Genomic DNA, 11,175 nt, shown 5'->3' with positions numbered 1-11,175 from the left:
GAAACATTCTGGGGCCAGGGCTGATAAACCCATCAGGCAGCTGCAGGTGAAGGCATTGCAAAGGCAGGTCTGAAACTTGCCTGGCAGCTTTGGGGCTGAGTGTGCTGCCCCCAGCATCAGGCTGAGAAATGGTTTCCTAGGGCCAGAATGAAGCACCACTCTTCCACCGAGGATGCATGGAGGAACTGGGCAGCATCGAGAGTTCTCTCTTTTTTTTTTTGCGGTGTGGGGGGGTGGGGGGTGTAGTGGGGATTGAACTGGGGGCACTCAACCCCTGAGCCACATCCCCAGCCCTATTTTGAACTTTATTTAGAGACAGGGTCTCACTGAGTTGCCTAGTGCCTCGCTTTTACTGAGGTTGGCTTTGAATTTGCGATCCTCCTGCCTCAGCCTCCCAAGCTCCTGGGATAACAAGCGTACACCACCATGCCAGGCAAGAGTTGTTCTTTTTAGAGGTTGTGCTGGGACAGAGCTCAGGCTGTGTGGCTGCCTCTTTTCTCTGATCCCACCTTTCTCTGCTACACCTGTGGGTAAGGGACAAGTATGACAGAGCCTTACACAACATACTTAGCCATATCTCACGTTATGCCCATTGGTGCTTCTGTGCTTGTCCATAAAATTCTCACTTAGGATTCTCACAGCAAGCTCATGAGGCTTATGTTATCATCCCCACATTCCTTGTGAATAAACTGGACCTCAAGGGATGATGGGACTGACAGAGGTCACGCAGCCAAAATGGGTTTCTCTGAGCCTGGTGACCAGGCCTGGGGACTTCAAAGTGCCTCCTTGCACCCAGTATTTCCCTGGCTCTGCCTATCAGCCTGAGCCCTTGCTTTCTGAAGCCAGGTAAGCACAGGCTAAGGATCGATCTGCGGGTGAAAGATTTTTACTAAATGCCAAACGTACATACACAGACACACACCAACTTAGTGTAAAAAGAAATCGTTCAAGTCTGAGCACGACCCTTTGAATATCCTTCATGGTAGCAATTCTTGGCCTCCAAAAGTATTTGATTTATGGAAATTGATGAAAATCATTTGGTGCCTCATAGTTTCCTGAATTTCTTTAGTGGGAGAAGTGAGTAATCGGGATGAGGAAGGAATTACAGAATGAAATACGTGTGCATTTAACTGCCTACCCTGAGCCCGGCGTCATGTTTGATGCTGACGTCCTGCCCCTTGTCTTGCTGTGGCAATTCTATGAGGTAGCTATTCTTATCCCCAATTTCCAGAGGAAGAGAACAGGGACAAAAAGATATGTAGTTAAGATCCTCCATCTCATCAGTAGCAAAACTGGAATTGGAATCTAATTTGCTTTACGGGAATGAGAGAGCTTTTTTTTTAGTCAAAGAATCAAAATAGAAAAGAAGAAGAAGGAGAAGTGGGGGTGGGGGGAGAGGAGGAGAAGAAACAACTAGTGGATATGAAACAATGTTTTCTAATTTGGCTCCAAGAACTGGCTCTGTGGATAATTCTAGAAAAAAAAAAAGAGAGAATATGTTTTGAGAAATGGCAGCACCATTATGAGAAGAGCAAAGTTCCTGAGGATGTTACTGGATGATGTATTCCTCAGGTCTTATCTTCTCAAAAGCAAGATTTTAGTCAAGACACATAGAAAAAGCATAAAGGGTTTATTTAGTGAAAGGAGCACGCTCCAGGGAATATGGAGGAGGAGAGGAGGAGAGGAGCAGGAGCGGAGGAGAGGACCCTAGTGGCTTCCGCATTGTGGGTTTTTATGGTCTGCTTGGGATCCTCCCACATCATGAATTATTCATTTGGAGCCGGTACAGCCATTGCCCACCTAAATGTAGTGCGATTGTGCCAGTTTCGCTGTGTAGGAAGGTTTCCCATCACTGCCTAGTGAAACTCTTGGGGAGCTGGTAGGTGGTTATGGGCACCTGAAGTGGAGATGGAATGAGCCCTGTTCTCCCTCTCCCCACACCCATGTTCATGTCTATCTACCTACCAACTTTAACAAGGAGACCACGATGGTGGGAACAGACACCTCACTTGGCTTCCTCGGCATTATTTTTAAGTCAGAATTTCCTTGAATGCACAAATTTATTTTAGAAATTTGCTTTAGAACCCAGGATCTTGGCCCTAAAAAGAACCCTGGAGACCCTCTTGTTCAGGACCCTGGTGGGGTAAACACTATTCAGTGCCTAGGAAAGCTTGCAGTGAGGTAAGAAGGACTCTAAAGAGAGTGATGATGAAGGAAATGCAGAGGGGAAGCTGACCACTGCCCTTTCTCCACCTTTGAGTGAGGATCAAAGTACAGTGACCTTGGTTACAAAGTTTAAAAATGTACTCATCAAACATCTGAGGAAATCCATCTGCCCAGTGGACATGCAGCCTATCCTATTCGTTCCTCTGCTTGCTGGTGCTGTGTGGCCCTCCATTGTATCCCAGCCTGATGCTGCTAGAAGTGCATGAGCAATGTCCAAAACCTCTCCACTGAGTCCTCCAAGTTCTTTCTTTGGAATTGGTAGACTATATGCTTGGAGCACTTACAGCCTTGGAGTTGAACAGACCCTCATTCTAGGGAGGTGAAACTCAGCTCCAGAGATAAGGATTAACTTGGTGAGCTTTTCCTTGTTCACATGGTGACTTTGTACCAGAACCTTGACTAAAACCCAGGTGCCTGACAATATGGTACTGTCCCTGGAACACACTGCTTCCTCCCGTAATTCCCTTCTCCCACTGACAGGACACTTTAATGAGAGTGTGTTTGTTGTTGTTATGGTTGTTGTTGTTAAAGAACTTCCTACACATTAGATACTTCAAGTACATTATCTTAAGCCTTCAAGGAAATTTTAGGTGAGGAATTATCATTCCCATTTCACAGATAATAAAACCAAGGCCTAGAGAAATTAACTAATGCCAAATCACAGAGTTGGGAAATAAAGGCCTTGGGATTTGAATCCAGGTCTACCCACCACCAGGTCCCCTTGTGTTTAACAATAACACTGTCTCCTTTTGTCCCAGCTGCTTCTCCCTCTTCCTCTGGTGTCCCGTAGGAGCCAAGTATAGAGATTCCCAGAATAAGGCACTTTTCAGTTAAATCCACCCTGCCTCCTGCTAGTCACTTCCCCTCTCCTGTTTATCAACACAAATAGCCTGTCCTCCTGGCACGTTTGTTTTGTTGGAGGCCTACCTTGTTCCCTGGGAACCTGAGGAACAATGACTTGTTGCCCAAGCCCTCAGGGCCCCGCCCCCATCCTGGACAGCTTCCTCAACTTCCCTGCACACCCCCACCCCCAGCCTGTCTTCAAGTGCGTCAATCACTTGTTTACTTGCTTTTCCTGCCTGGCCCTGGGGGTTCCGTTGGCTGTTTCTTCCCTCTGAGGTTCCCCTGAGGTGAGCTTTGATCTCCAAAGGGAAGGGCAACAGGAAGGTGGCCAGAGATGCTGACAGCAGGTCAGCTCTGACTCACTCTGTGAAAGACAAGGAAAAACAAGGTCCTCCCTCCAAGAAACCAGAAAGGATGCCTGGTGAGAACCTTGCATCCCAGGGCTGGGATGGAAGTGCTCCTTTTCTCTGGGTCATAGTTGGGAAAGGAATAAAAATGCCACTAGCCACCGGCAAATCCTCCCAGGCCTTCCTGTATCTGGCCAGCCGTGTCATTCATCATATATTCAACCCAGGGGTCCTCATTCCACAAAACCCCAGAGCTGCAGACCGCTGGAGGAGGTGGCGTGTTTAGATGTGTATCTTCTCTCGGACGAGGCTGCACATTGCGACAACAGGGTGCACAGCCTGACTTGAGAGCAGCGTGGGGTCTGCCTGGCATGTCAATTTTTACCATCAAGTGTAAGATATGTACAGAAGAGTATTTTAAACTTATGTAGAATTTAAGTGAAGATAGTACCTTGAGCACCTAGCTACTTCCTACAGGCTAAGAAATAGAACACTACCAAGTACTCTGGAAGTCCTTCAAATGCTAAATAAAATCTCCAATCTCCTCCCCTGATATAATCGCTATCTTGACTTTTGTGCTAATTGATAACAGATCTTTTTTAGAGTTTACCTCCTAAGTGTATATTCCAAAACAATGTGTATTGAGCAGAAGCACAAACCTGACTGAGGATGAAAGGACAATGTTGCCTCTGTGACAAAGTTGCTCAAAACAGGCACATGCTGAATCTCTCTGGATAACCAGGTTTCAGCATCTCCAAGAGTTTACAAGAGACTCCTCTGCGGAAATTCATGGACAGGCCACGAACAAGTTTTGGGAAACACGGGCTCACTAAAGTCGGTGTCTCGTGGGGCTGTCCAGAAAATACGGCCCATGGTGTGGATCTATATGCTCCAACTTTCTGCTTCACCACAGCCTATCTTCAGCTTCTGGAGCAGACCAGAGCAGAGCTTTTGTAGGGTTAAGTGAGCATTCTCAGCTGATCCAGAAAGTAGGAAGGATAGCAGATTTTTCAGATAGATTTAAGAAAAGTGAAAATATCTTAGCCAGACTCACACAGGAATTCTGTCCTTGGGTTTTAAAAAATGGATCAATAGCAGCAGGGATCTTGGTGACGACAGCTCTATTTCTGGAGACACCTGCTCTAATCTTGACTAGTTCTCTTCTACGAAGGCAGCTATCATCATTGTCGTCAATTGTCCTCCTGGACATTCCTTCCACCCCCTTCTGGTGTTGAGCTCATGTTTTCTCCTCCCCCTCATATAACGTCTTTCCCTTTCTTGATTTACTATCTCTTTTTTTCTGGAGCACTTCCTCTTGTAAGGAAAGGTGAGATGGTGCAGGTCTACAAATGGTCTTATTCTGCAGTACTTAATTTATACTAGGGCTGGGTATAGATGGGGGTTCATCTATCATTATTTTGAAGGTATTTCTCCATTGTCTTCTTGCTTCAAGTATTAACTGTTGAGAAATCTGAGGCCATCCGGACTCTGGATCCTTAATATTATCTCTGGTAGCTTATAGAGTTTTTCCTTTGTCCACATGATTTGAAATTTCACAATGATGTATATTCCTTCTAAGTTTTCTTCTTTCTTTCATTTGGTAGGCTAGATAATAGGTGGATCCTTTTATTCTGGGAAATTCCTTGTTTCTATGATAATTTCCTTCCTTTTCTCATTTTCTCTATTGTCTTTTTTTTAGAATTTCCATTATTCTAATGTTGGTCTTTCATGATTGTTCCTTTGCTTTTTAATCTATTTTCTCACAGTTCCCATTTAAGTACTTGTGTTCTGGGTTGGGGTGTGGAAATGAGATGAGATTTCCTTAATATTATCTCCTTCCTCAGTTCAACTTTTTCATTTTGCATATCCCTTGAATGTCCTTTTAAACATAGCATCCTGTTCTTGTTTCTTGGAAGTTCTTTTACTTCTCTAAGAATATTAATTGGAAAATTTTATTTCCCTGTTTAATTTCAGTTTCTGCCAAGTTGGATGAAAGGACTGAGGATGAAAGGACAATGTTGCCTCTGTGACAAAGTTGCCCAAAACAGGCATATGCTGAGTCGTCTCTGGGTAACCAGATTTCAGCATCCCCAAGAGTTTACAAGAGCCTCCTCTGGAGAAATTCATGGATAGGCCATGAACAGGTTTTGGGAAACACAGTCTCACCAAAATTTGGTGTCTTTTTCCCTGTAAGTTTAAAGAAAAAAAAAACTTTCCCCCATGTTAGAGCTTTTACTTAGACATAAAACTTGGCTGTATGCTCACAGCAATAAATGAGGAACTTAAGAAAAAACGAATTGGATATTCTGAGAAGGTGGGTGGGGCCTGTCAATCTTGAGCTTCAAAGCCGAGTTATTAGGCTGGACTGTTTGTTGGGAGACCATGTGATCTTTAGGCATTTGTTCTTCAGGTGATCTGGTTGCCCATGGAATGACTTCCAGTGTCTCGCCATGGGGGTAAGGACCAACAAGCTAGTGTACTAGGGGACAAGTGTGGAAACAATGTTAAAGCTACAATTTAGAACCAATTCTATTCCAAAGCACCATTTCTAACGAGGACCCCAAAAATGGGAGGTGAAGGGCACCCTCAGTCCACGCCTGCAAGACCTGATGCCACTAGGCTAGGTTGTGTGCACTAGGCTTGCCCTTGCTGTGGTAGAAAACAGTACCTCAAAAGCAGGGTTGGAACTGACAAGCAAGAACTTGTTGAGTGTTTGTCTTGCTTAGCAACACAACAGCAGGTGCGCATGGTCCAGCTCATTCCATATCCACAAGAGGTCTGCATGTCAGACACTGGTAAATTATTGAAGGTCTGGGTTTTTTTAAGCAGTTAAATAAACAATAGCCAGGGAGATTAAATTAACTGGCCCAAGCTCAGACAGCTATTAAGTGGCAGAGTTAGGATTTAATTCCTAGTCTACTTTGAGTCCAGAGCTCTATGCTATTATTTTCCTTTAAATGATTTTTTTTAGAGAGAGAGAGAGAGAGAGAGAGAGAGAGAGAGAGAGAGAGAGAATTCTTTAATATTTATTTTTCAGTTTTCAGTGGACACAACATCTTTATTTTATTTTTATGCGGTGCTGAGGATCAAACCCAGCACCGCACGCATGCCAGGCAAGCACGTTACCACTTGAGCCACATCCCCGGCCCAAAATGATTTTGTTTTTGCTGAGTAAGGAATTCATACTTATTGCAGATATCATAGAAAATATACAAAATTCCAAGTAAAGTTTTCAAAAACAACTTTAAGGCCACCACAACACAGTGTAATTCTCTTTCATAGGACTGCACCATAATTACAATTTATAATAATAATTCACCATTGATTTGATTTTACCCTAGTCTGGGTCAAGCAGCGGGCACAGGCAGAAGGGGCAGGGTCTTAGGTGCCTGGGGAGAGGGCAGCTGATTGAAGGAGGTTCCCAGGGATGAGTTCAGTACCCTGGAGAGCACCACAGTGGCCCTGGCTTGGGAGCTCTTCAGGGTTCTGAACTGCTTCTCCGGAGTGGAATGCTGACAGGGACCACACGCAGCTGGGGTTGGGGACTGGGGGTGGTTTCTCGGGTCTCTGATTTATCCTCACCACTTTGCATATTGTTCTCACCACCACACCTTTTCTCATGTGGTCCCCTCAGCTAGATTCAAGTGCTTGACGAACTTCTACACATCCTCTAACATTCCATTCAATCACTGATTTCTCCTTTAGCTTCCTCTGCTTCTCCTTCAGTGATTTTTCTCCCCTCCTCCCTCTGCATTTCTCTTGGACTTTCTATGTGCCACTCTAGGTTAAAATTATATTTTTGTCTGTCCTAATTACCTATGAGTTCCTTAAGGCAGGGACCGAGTCTTGGTTATATTTGGTTCTAGAAAGTACTCAGTCAACAATATTAATAAGCCAGTGCATTTTTTTTTGTAGGTAAAAAAGGTAGTTCTCAACCAGGGGCAATTTTGCTCCCTAAGCAATATTTGTTGATGTCTGGAAATAACTTTTCAGTCAAATGCAGGGACAAGTATTTCTGGCATATAGTAGGAAGAGACCACAGATGCTTAAAAACAAAACAAAACAAACAAAAAAACAAAAACAAACAAACAAAACCCCACTATACACATGACAGCCCCAGCAACAGAGAATTGTTAGGCCTAAAATGATATCCACATTGAAGTTGGGAAGCCCTGTTTTAGAACAATGAAGTGGATTTAATTAAACTCTTCTTAATTGATTCAAGGTCACCTATACAATGGCTCATTGTATAGGTGAGAAAAACTGAGAGGTGGGTATAGGGCCAGAGCTAGAGCCTGCACTGTGACACCCTTTCCACATAGCTATCTTGGGCTGACATCAGCTTCTAGCCGCCCAGTCCTGATGGTTCAGGGAAAGAATGACTTTCTCAGTGCCTGTATCCTGAGTTCATAAATCAGGTTTTGAGGACAAGGATGAAATTAGACCAGAGGAAGAATTTTGGAGTCACAGTACAGGCAGAGCCAGCTTCCTCTCACCCTGTCCCCACATCAGTCTCTTTTCAGGAAAGATATGCTACAAACTTAGTACCCAGTGAGAAGAAGAATTCACTCAATGGCTCATTTCCTAACAATTCAATCTGTTCTGGGAAACTAGAGATTAGCCTGTGGAAAAGTGAATTATTTTAAACCACTCTGCATTAAAACCAATTAAGGCTCTGGAGGGCCCCAGCCTGCCATAGGAGGATTCACTCTAATTGCTTCAGACCAAGGGGATACAACGTAATTCTCTTCCAACAGCAAATAATAGCATTTGGAGGAATGAACTCAATTTCTAAGGGAAGCCTTGAACCAAATGTGATGGCTACTTCCCTCTTCAAGTGCTTCCGATTTAGAATGCCTCTGCTCCCAAAGAGTACCAAACTCACCTCTCATGAGTCACACCTGCCATTTTCCCAGCCATAATTGTGTGCCCAAACCTCTCCTATTCACCTCTGTCAAGTTAGAAAAGCCAAACAATTCAGTCACAATACACAGTGAATCAGCAAAGGATGGAAATATTGAAAAGGGGAATCTGTGTGCTATCTTGAATAAAAGTACCTTCTAATAAATCTGGTGAATTGTCTTCAAGGGACTCAGCTGAGTGTGTTAATCATGTATTGTATATCATTACTGTCTGGTGCATATGCGATTAGCTGGAAGTTATATTTGTGGGTCCACGGAGGCTCTGAAATGGTGCAAAGGGGAAGCTAGCTTCTGCAGAAGGAGCTCAACTTTCTCTGCTAAAGTTTTCCTTGGAGCATCTAAGAATGTTCCTCTATTGGCTGCTATTGGCATGAGAATGTGAAGGGGTATGGGGACAGAAAAGGAAAACAGGCAGCAGAGGAACGCGAAAATACTGCCTGTCCACAGAGCTCCTTGTCCTTTCTCCTGTGTACGCGCGCGCGTACACACACACACACACACACACACACACACACACACACACATGCACACAGTGGGAGAATTTGGGATTCCCCTTCCTGAGCTGCTGGGATTACAGGAGTGTTCCACCAAGCCCGACTTGATCTTCAGATTCTTCATCTATAAATTGGGATTAATAATGCTAGTCACCCCAGCTGGGGGTTATTTGGGATGATGTATACACAGTATGTGGCTCTTGAAGGCACTAAATAAATCTTCTATTACCACAGGGTTCAGTCCCTGCCTGGGTAATTTTCTAAAGATAGGATGCTTTTTCCAGAGGATCAGTGAGTTGGGAATCATGGGAGATGGAGAGTCAAACTGAGAACACATTTCTACCAGGGGTCCACTTCAAAAGGTCTAATGATTTTCCAAACCTCTTTAGAAGATATACAGTGGTTGGATTTGTGTGTAACCAAAACTCTGAATTGCTCTGTTCTGTATTTAAGTTTCTTTGTCTTTGCAATAACCTGGGTCTCAGAATTCAGAGAGGATGCCAAACAAGGATCATCCTACCCTGCATCCAAAGAAAGAAAACTGCTTCCACTATAGAAGAAAAATGAGTTCAATTGGCAAATCTGTAGTCAGAGCAAATACAGGGTGGTGATGGATCTCCTAAGTGCAAAGGGGCTACAACCAGCTCTTCATCAGAATCATTGTGAGAATTTTACAGAGATTCCTGAGCCCTACCCTGGAGATGCAAGGAGCCATGGAGGGTCTTGGGATCTTGTTTCTTTTTTAAAAAATCGAAGTGCCAAAGTGATTATGAGTATTGATAGCTCTGGAAACAGCTCAGAAAGTGGGTGGTTTAGGTCCATCAGTCCCTGCTTCAGGCATGATTCATCAAGTATCAGCTTTTTTACTCCATTTCCCTTGGTGGAGCTCAGATACATGGCTCTCTGAGATTATGTAAGAGATATTTAGGAGAGTCTTCGGAGGCTCTGGATTGCCACTTCAGAGGCAGTGATGTGGGATGTACCCAAGGTGACATTATGTGACCAGGAGGGCCACTGTCATCATTATATGTGTTCTCAGCATTCAAGTCCTGCACAATGAAACCCAACCTTCATCTCCCATCACTCCCCAACTTTCTTCACACCTTCCTCCCCAGTCAGAAATGAGCTCAGCTTCACAACAGAGGTAATATGATCTGGAGGTTGGGAAGTGGCTTTGGAACAAAGGCAGGCTGGGATTCTGGCATAATTGTGAGCCAACCTGCACCATGCTGCTCAATGCCCTAGGGATGGCAGAGCAGTAGACCAAAGGGGCTTAGGCCAGTGCCCAGTGGCATTCTCAAGTGGTGCCTAGAATTGCAATGGAGAAAGCATCTGGTACTGGGAGAACGTACCCAAGGTAACCTAATCAGACCCAGAAGCAATGCTTGAGAGATTCCCTGGAGGAGAAGATATTTCTGCCTAGCATGTGAGATGAGTGGTGCTTAGCCAGGTAAGGACATAAGGAAAAGGGTGGCCAGGTAAAGGAAACAAGTGGGCAAAGTACACAGGCAGGAAATGACAGGAGGTGTTTGGGAAATTGTAGTGTAGAATTACAGAGTAGAGTGTGGGAATGGGCAGGGAGGAGAAATGAGGCTGGGGTTAGGGGAGTGGGGTTTGAGGTGAGGTGACTGGATGAATGTTCCTATCAGAGAAGCCTTCACTGCGTCATTGAGTTCCCATGGAACTGCCACCATGGAATCCCTATACGAAACCCCTTACCACAGGACCCCTCCATCATGGAACCCTCATATGGAATCCCTACCATGGATTTCATCATGGAGGACCCCCTCCCATGAAACTACTTATTATAGGATTCCCAACCTTCACTCTGGAACCTTCTATGTCCTTAGCAGTTCCTGGGGAGAAAAAGACTGAAAGTCAAAGATAAGTGCCATGTTTCCCCCTACTCTTAGCTTCCTAATGGAAACCTCAGATTCACAGAAGAATCACCAGATTCTAATGTTCCTACAAACTGGATTTTTTTTGAGGCAGTCAGAAATTACCGATGGCTCCTACAAAAAGACTGGGAAAGAGCTGGGAGTAGAATTCAGTGATAGAGTGCTCAGTGGTAGGTCTGAAGCCTGGGCTGGAGCCCCAGCACCACAAAAAGCAGTCCAAACCAAAACAACAACACACAGACTCTAAGGTATTGGTTGATTGACAGGCCTCTCAATAACATCCGAAGCAACAATAATGACTGAGTAGATTAACTCAAATTTATTAAGGTAATGAGAGGAAGAGGTTTTTTTTTTTTTTTTTTGGTTCAAGCACTGGAGAGTAATAGGAGTCAGGGAAGAAGGCAGGAGCAGAGGTCATCCTGTGTCCCAGGATATGGAAATAATG

This window comes from Spermophilus citellus (genome assembly GCF_964194105.1).
Source record: "Spermophilus citellus genome assembly, chromosome: 5".
NCBI classification, from domain to species: Eukaryota; Metazoa; Chordata; class Mammalia; order Rodentia; family Sciuridae; genus Spermophilus; species Spermophilus citellus.
The sequence above is the reverse complement of the archived record's forward strand: the minus strand, read 5'-3'. Positions refer to the sequence as shown.